This window comes from Hibiscus syriacus, unplaced genomic scaffold (assembly GCF_006381635.1).
Source record: "Hibiscus syriacus cultivar Baekdansim isolate YM2019G1 unplaced genomic scaffold, ASM638163v2 tig00110020_pilon, whole genome shotgun sequence".
NCBI lineage: Eukaryota > Viridiplantae > Streptophyta > Magnoliopsida > Malvales > Malvaceae > Hibiscus > Hibiscus syriacus.
Genome location: NW_024062568.1, coordinates 6,010 through 12,488, shown reverse-complemented (window position 1 = coordinate 12,488; position 6,479 = coordinate 6,010). Strand labels below are relative to the sequence as shown.

General features: G+C 35.0%; 1 pseudogene; it reads right to left on the bottom strand.

The window, feature by feature from the left end:
- Positions 1-3,908: 3,908 nt before the first annotated feature.
- LOC120213049 lies at positions 3,909-6,104 on the bottom strand (annotated as a pseudogene).
- Between the last annotated feature and the right edge of the window lie 375 nt (positions 6,105-6,479).

Here is a 6,479-nt window from a genome sequence, read left to right as displayed (position 1 = left end):
GATGAGGCTGATGTAATCGTATCCTTCCTCGTTATTCCCCCGCAAATCTTGAAGCATTGATTCAAACATTCGAGGAAGTAGTTCGTAACCTGATAAAAAAATGTATAACTTACTAATTTGCTTTCTTTGCAAAATTAAAATGATCAAAAAATGTATAACTTACTAACTTGCTTTCACTTACCCATGCACACAATTAATTGACGCTCATCATTCTTCTTGTACCTTCCATGATAGTTCACAACAATGTGTCGGAGACAATACCTATGTTGGACAAAGGGTGGTTGCCACATTGGACCCAAAGGCTCCATTGCTGCTTTGATCTCAGCTCCGCGATCTGAAATGACACAGATGTTTTCCCTCGTGATAACATTTGCACGTAAATTTCGGAGGAAAAAAGCCCAAGAATCTGTAGCTTCTCCTTCGACAAGAGCAAAAGCAACTGAAGAATGTTGCGATTGTCATCTTGGACAACTGCCAATAATAAAACTTGCTTTATTTTCCATACAAGAAAGTCCCGTCGATCTGGACCACAGGCTTATAGTATTTGGCAGCATTAACGTACTGTGGGTAACTCCAAAAAACCCGGTAGAATTGGCTTCGATCGTGAAGAACTCGATCATTATGGTAGGCATATGAGGTTTCGAAGTCCACAATTATCCCATGATTCAACGTCCGCACCAGCCTAAACCAACCTGGAAGTTCGTTATAAGATGCATCTCATTCGCCATGAAGTTTGACAATGGCATTTTGTTTTGCCAACCAAGCTTTTTTATAGGAGACAATATACCCATACTGCGATTGTATAGCTGAAATCAACACTACAACAGTTATATGAGAGCTTGCTTTTACCATGGGTATGATGGTTGGCATATCATTTCAGAGTCCAAGTTGGGATGATCTTGGTTGACCCCTCCAGCACAACATGTGTGAGGACCGTTGTATACTGTTAGTTACCATATGTTGTTTTTCCTCTTCATTTTCGATACGCGAACCATCCAATTGCATCCGTTTTTGCGTCGGGCACAATAGCATACATATTTTTTGGTCGTCGATCGGTTGACTCTGGACTGAACATAATTACGGATATTGTAATTTTTTATAGCCATCATCGCTTCTTCTTTTCTTGAAAACTCCATGCCTAAAGATAACTCACCATTATTTATTGATGAGTAATATCCATAGTCACCGAGATGAGGCATATCCGCAAATTCTGGCCCGTACATTGCACCATAATCAGCTTCATACAGGTGTGCAGGAGGGTCAGTTTGTGTCACATTTCCTAGAACTTCATCTACATCATCATCATCAGAGTTGAATTGCGGTGATTCTGGGTGAATGAATAGTCCAGTCTCTGCACCATCCGCACCAAGCTCACGAAGCGGTTCTTCTGGTGGAGATGATGGTTCCTCCATGCGCTCCACATTTAGGTCGAAGAACCTACTACTTGCATGTCTTCCCCTTGAACTAGAAGGCATATCGACATTGAGATCGAAAAAGCTCGCAGTCGAATGCCTCCCCCTGGAGCTTGAAGTCATCGTGTCAAATGGAAACTGCACAGATTGTTACGTCGATGAAATCTCCATATTAAGGTCAAAGAAATTTGCAGATGAATGTCTTCCCCTTGAACTGGACGCGGTGTTGCCATAAGGATTGTTCGTGGACCCACCTCGGTACATATCGTAAGGAGTTGCGGATGAATGTCTCCCTATTATGGCATTAAAATCATTACGCATTACTGTAGTCGGGTTGTCAACTTTATCAACTTGTTCAGCCAGCCCATAGTGGGAGCTTAATGATTGACCCCGAACAACATGCACTTGAACAAAATGTGCATACATCTCAATAGCGGCGTCTGAATAATTACTTTGAGCTTCAACCATCATTTGAACATCATCATTGTTCGAAAGTTCAAAAGCTGTATAAGTTAATGGCAACAATGATGTTGGAAATCTGTACTGCAACGACGACATTCTTCTACTACTTCCAACATGAATCTTCCTCGAAATCTTCGTTATCAGCTCCTCAAGAGTTATATTTCTTTTGAATGATATTTTAACACGCTCATTTGATACGAAAACAACGTCGGTTTTATCTTCTCGAATTTCACAATCATAATAAACAATAGCTAAAAGTCGCGCCATTCTTTGAGTTTAAAAGTGCGACAATATTATATCTGTAAAAACAAATAACGGAAACAAACCTGAATAAATAAATTATATATGAACGAAAATATAACACAATAAATTTTTTACACATCAACGTAAATAATTTAAATAATATAATATTATATTATTACCTGCACCGCAAAACTATTTCGACGTATGCTCCCGCTTTTCAATTTTACAAACATAAAAATTAATTGAAAATAATTAGTATAATATTTTTTCAAATAATGATAATAAACAATAAGTATAATTAAAAAATTATAACAAAATTACTTATAACGAAAAATCGCACGAACTTCTAAATCAATATGAGAAGATTGCCTAAATTATTTCTCGTTGACGGAATTATATTAATTTACAAGTTGAGAGGAGAGATGCGAGGAGATGTGAGAAACTTAACCGGCGGAGGAGTGTATTTATAACCATATAAGATATAGCGCAGACCAGGACCGCGTTAAATATAATTCCGGTATAGTGCGGATCAGGGGGCGCGCTATACACACGTGTAACTCATGTCAGCGTATAGCGCGGTACAGGGAGCGCGCTATACCCTACGTGGCGCCAAATCAACATATAACGCAGGGTAGGGGACGCGCTTTACTGCTACGGGTGTTAGATCGAGAAATATAATCTGACCATTGTTAGATCGATAAATATACCGATCACCGGTAATTTTTCAAGAAAAACACCATATTTTCCAGCAGCCAAGATTTTATAATTACTAAAGATACAAATATTATATTCTTATTTAAATTTAAATATAAATAATCATCTGTTACATAGAAATAACTTTTTTTTTACTTCTTTATGCTCTTGATATTTTTTTAAGGAAAACAAGACTTCAAATAAAATTAGCAAAAATATATTTATTTTTATTGCTTTGACAAACACAATGTACAGTAAAGAACTAATTTAAAAACGTTTAATAGATTTTGACAAATAACTTTTTTTACGATATATTCAACAATTCTTAGGGAGATCGAAGCGTAAAAACAGTTTAGTCAATGTCGCGAGTTTGAAGAATTCCAGCTTTAATGTTAAATAAAAAATATTTATATAAAATCACAAAATTATTTTTATAACACTATATAAAATTTATAAAAAATTAGCATTTATCGTATTATAAATATAATTAAAATATTAATTAATTTTTTATAACCATGTTGGATGTTTTTAAATTTTTATTACCTTTTAAAATACTTTTTCTAAAATATCAAAAAGTAGACATTTAATATGTTCAATTTTGATTTTTATTACTTAAGATTGTTTCTCAAATAAAAAATATAAATTTAATTTGTTATAATATTTTATAAATATTAAAGCTAATAACAATACTCCTTTTACCGCTAAAATTATTAATGAATTCAATGTTAAAATTTTCATCACTCGTCCCAATTTGTCCACTATTTCTCACTTTCGAAATATATAAAATCAACTCCATACGACCTTAAAAAAGATCATACTTACGGGATCAATAAAAACACAAAAAAATTAATAAATTTACACTATAAATAATTAATTATGTAACTAAAAATATAACAAAAAATTCATATCAACAAAAATCCTTATTTGACAATATAATCCAAGAGTGTAAGAATCATGTAATACCTAAAAGAATTAGCGGGAAGTACATGCAATTTCGGGAAAAAGGGAAATAATATTTTCCTGAATCACACACATTTAATACCATAAAGATATATTCATTTAATATATAATAGCTCCGGGATTCCAAAATTCCCTGTTTTATAGTTAACATAAATGAAAACCGAGTTTTGCAAACAAACTCCTATAAAGAAAACAAAACGCAATGGTAACATGAATTTTACCGATATCTTATTTCATTCACTTCTTCGTCTTCTTCACCCTGTCAAAATAGATCCAAATTAGACTCAGTTAAAACAGATAAAATCCATGATTATAACTTTAACTGCATGACATGTTTTACAGCGACGTGCAACAAAAAGGCTTTCAGGAAAATGAAAAATCCATACAACATAAACATAGGAGTAAAAAAAATATTGTCATCCAACTTACTCAGACTGTTGAGGTAATGGTGCAGGTGCTGCCTTCGCCCCAGGTCCCTGTATCATCAAGATTACAATTATTAAGCTGCAAATAAGAGAGTAGAAGCAAAAAAAAAACATGGTTTTGAAAACCAAACCAAAGGTCAAACCGGTTGACCCAAAAGGTTCAATCATATAGAAAAATTAAAATACATAATGATGCCTTGCTTAAAAGTATTTAGAAGACATCATGACTTGCTTATAGACTTATAGTGAAATTTTATAAGCAAGGCATGATGTCTTCTAAATAATTTTTAAATAATTATAGAAAGCCAATGGTGAAAATGAACCAATGACAAAGCAAAATTTTTTGTTAAAAAATTAGAAAAACAACAATATCCAATTTAACTGTTTTTAACCAGTTTTCCAGTTCCAAGTTTTCTATCAGATCTGGCAGGTTCTCTAATTTATGTATATCAACTTATATAATTGAACCACCCAACCAACTGGTTGACGTTTTAACTGGCAGGGCCAATCTGGCAGCTCCAGTCAGTTTTTACAACCTTGGGTAAAAGAGCATAGTCAATCTTCTAGAAATGGTATGAGAATAATGTAGTTTTTGGTGATGCGGCCCTTAATATAAATATCTAAGAATGGTCTATCAAAGCTGCCATGTTCACATAATACTGCTTTTCTTCAAGTAATTTTTGTTCGTGCAACACAGGACATTTGTATGCATTCATTGGAAAACAGGAAATGCAACAACCAAATGAATACAGCATCAAACTCCAAACATTCAAAGCCTAAGGATAATTTAATCACAAAATCATGTACTACCAAAAAGAGAGGTTTAATTACCTGTGCAAGGCGTTCCTCTCTTCTGCTATCTTTCTCTCCCTGCTGGCCTTGTTTTAGCACGCTTGGCCTCAAACTGGTCAGCCAGTGTCTTTTCTCTGCCTTCTCAGCCTTGGACTTATGAATACTTTCCATCAAGACACACTTGTTCTTAAACACATTACCCTTGACCTTCATGTACATGTCATGGCATATGTGCTTGTCAATCTTCTTCGATTCCCTGTACTTACAAAGCAGACCTCAGTACACGCATTCTCCTCATCCAAAGGATCTTTGTTGGCAACCTTGCCTCCCTGGTACCCCTTCTCTTACCTAAAAGTATTTAGAAGACATCATGTCTTGCTTATAGACTAATAGTGAATCTCAAGGAATAAATCCAACCCTAAATATAGGAACGTAACCATTACCATATCCTGAGTGTCGTCCCTTTCTCTTGGCTTCCTTCATTCTCCGTGCTCGAGAGCGGGAGTGAATCTTGGTGGGCTTCCTAATGATAAACCCATCCTTCACCAGTTTCCTAACATTCTGCCCTGTAAACAATGATCAAATTATCAGCAAACAAACAGGGGCCTAAAAAAACTAACAGCTCGATCTACATATAACAGAATCAAAATTTGTAAAAACACCAAAACTGTAATGAATTCAAGCTAAAACCGATTGGATCAAAAATAGACGAAACTCCGATATTCGACATAAATAAATAGGCGAAGCAAGTTATACAGGTTTCCTAACTAAGAACAAGCTATAACTTCAGATCTGAAGTCTAACCATTTCTATTTTAAAATTTTCAGAGAAACCTAGTAAACCCTAAGCAATCAAAGACGAGCAATAACCGTAAGGATAATTCAGCTAATTCATATAGAACTAACAGATGGATTTTATTAGTCGCGATGAATTAAAATACGGACAAAGTGACTTACTGGAGTTGGCCATGGAGATTTCGTTGATTTCATTAGGATCGAGCCAGACCTTGCCGCGACCGCATTTGAGGACGCTAGCGGCAAGCCGCTTCTGGAGCTTCAGAGACACCATCGATGCTTTTCCCTTCTTGACTCTCCCCCGCTTCTTGTGTCACTGTAAATGGAAAAACCAAGGGTTTTTTTAGAAGAAAATGTAGGTGCGGTTTTTATGGGAAAGGTGAAAAGTTTGTTAGGGTTGTGGGTGTTGAAGTAATCAAATGGGTTGGCCCAGTTTTATTTCCGATGGGTTAGGATACGATCACAGCATTCTCTTAAAGCTATCCAAAATAAAAGAGTAAATTACATATTTGGTCAATCACCTATTCTATCTGTTTTGATCACTCAACTCTTTTTTTTTCTTCAAAATCACACATTAAAGCTTGTTTCTGTTTTGATCACCCTCCAACCTCCATTAATAATTAACAATGATACTATCGTAATATTTTTTTTTAAATTTATATATCAATTTCTCTTCCATCATCGAAATCATTCAATAC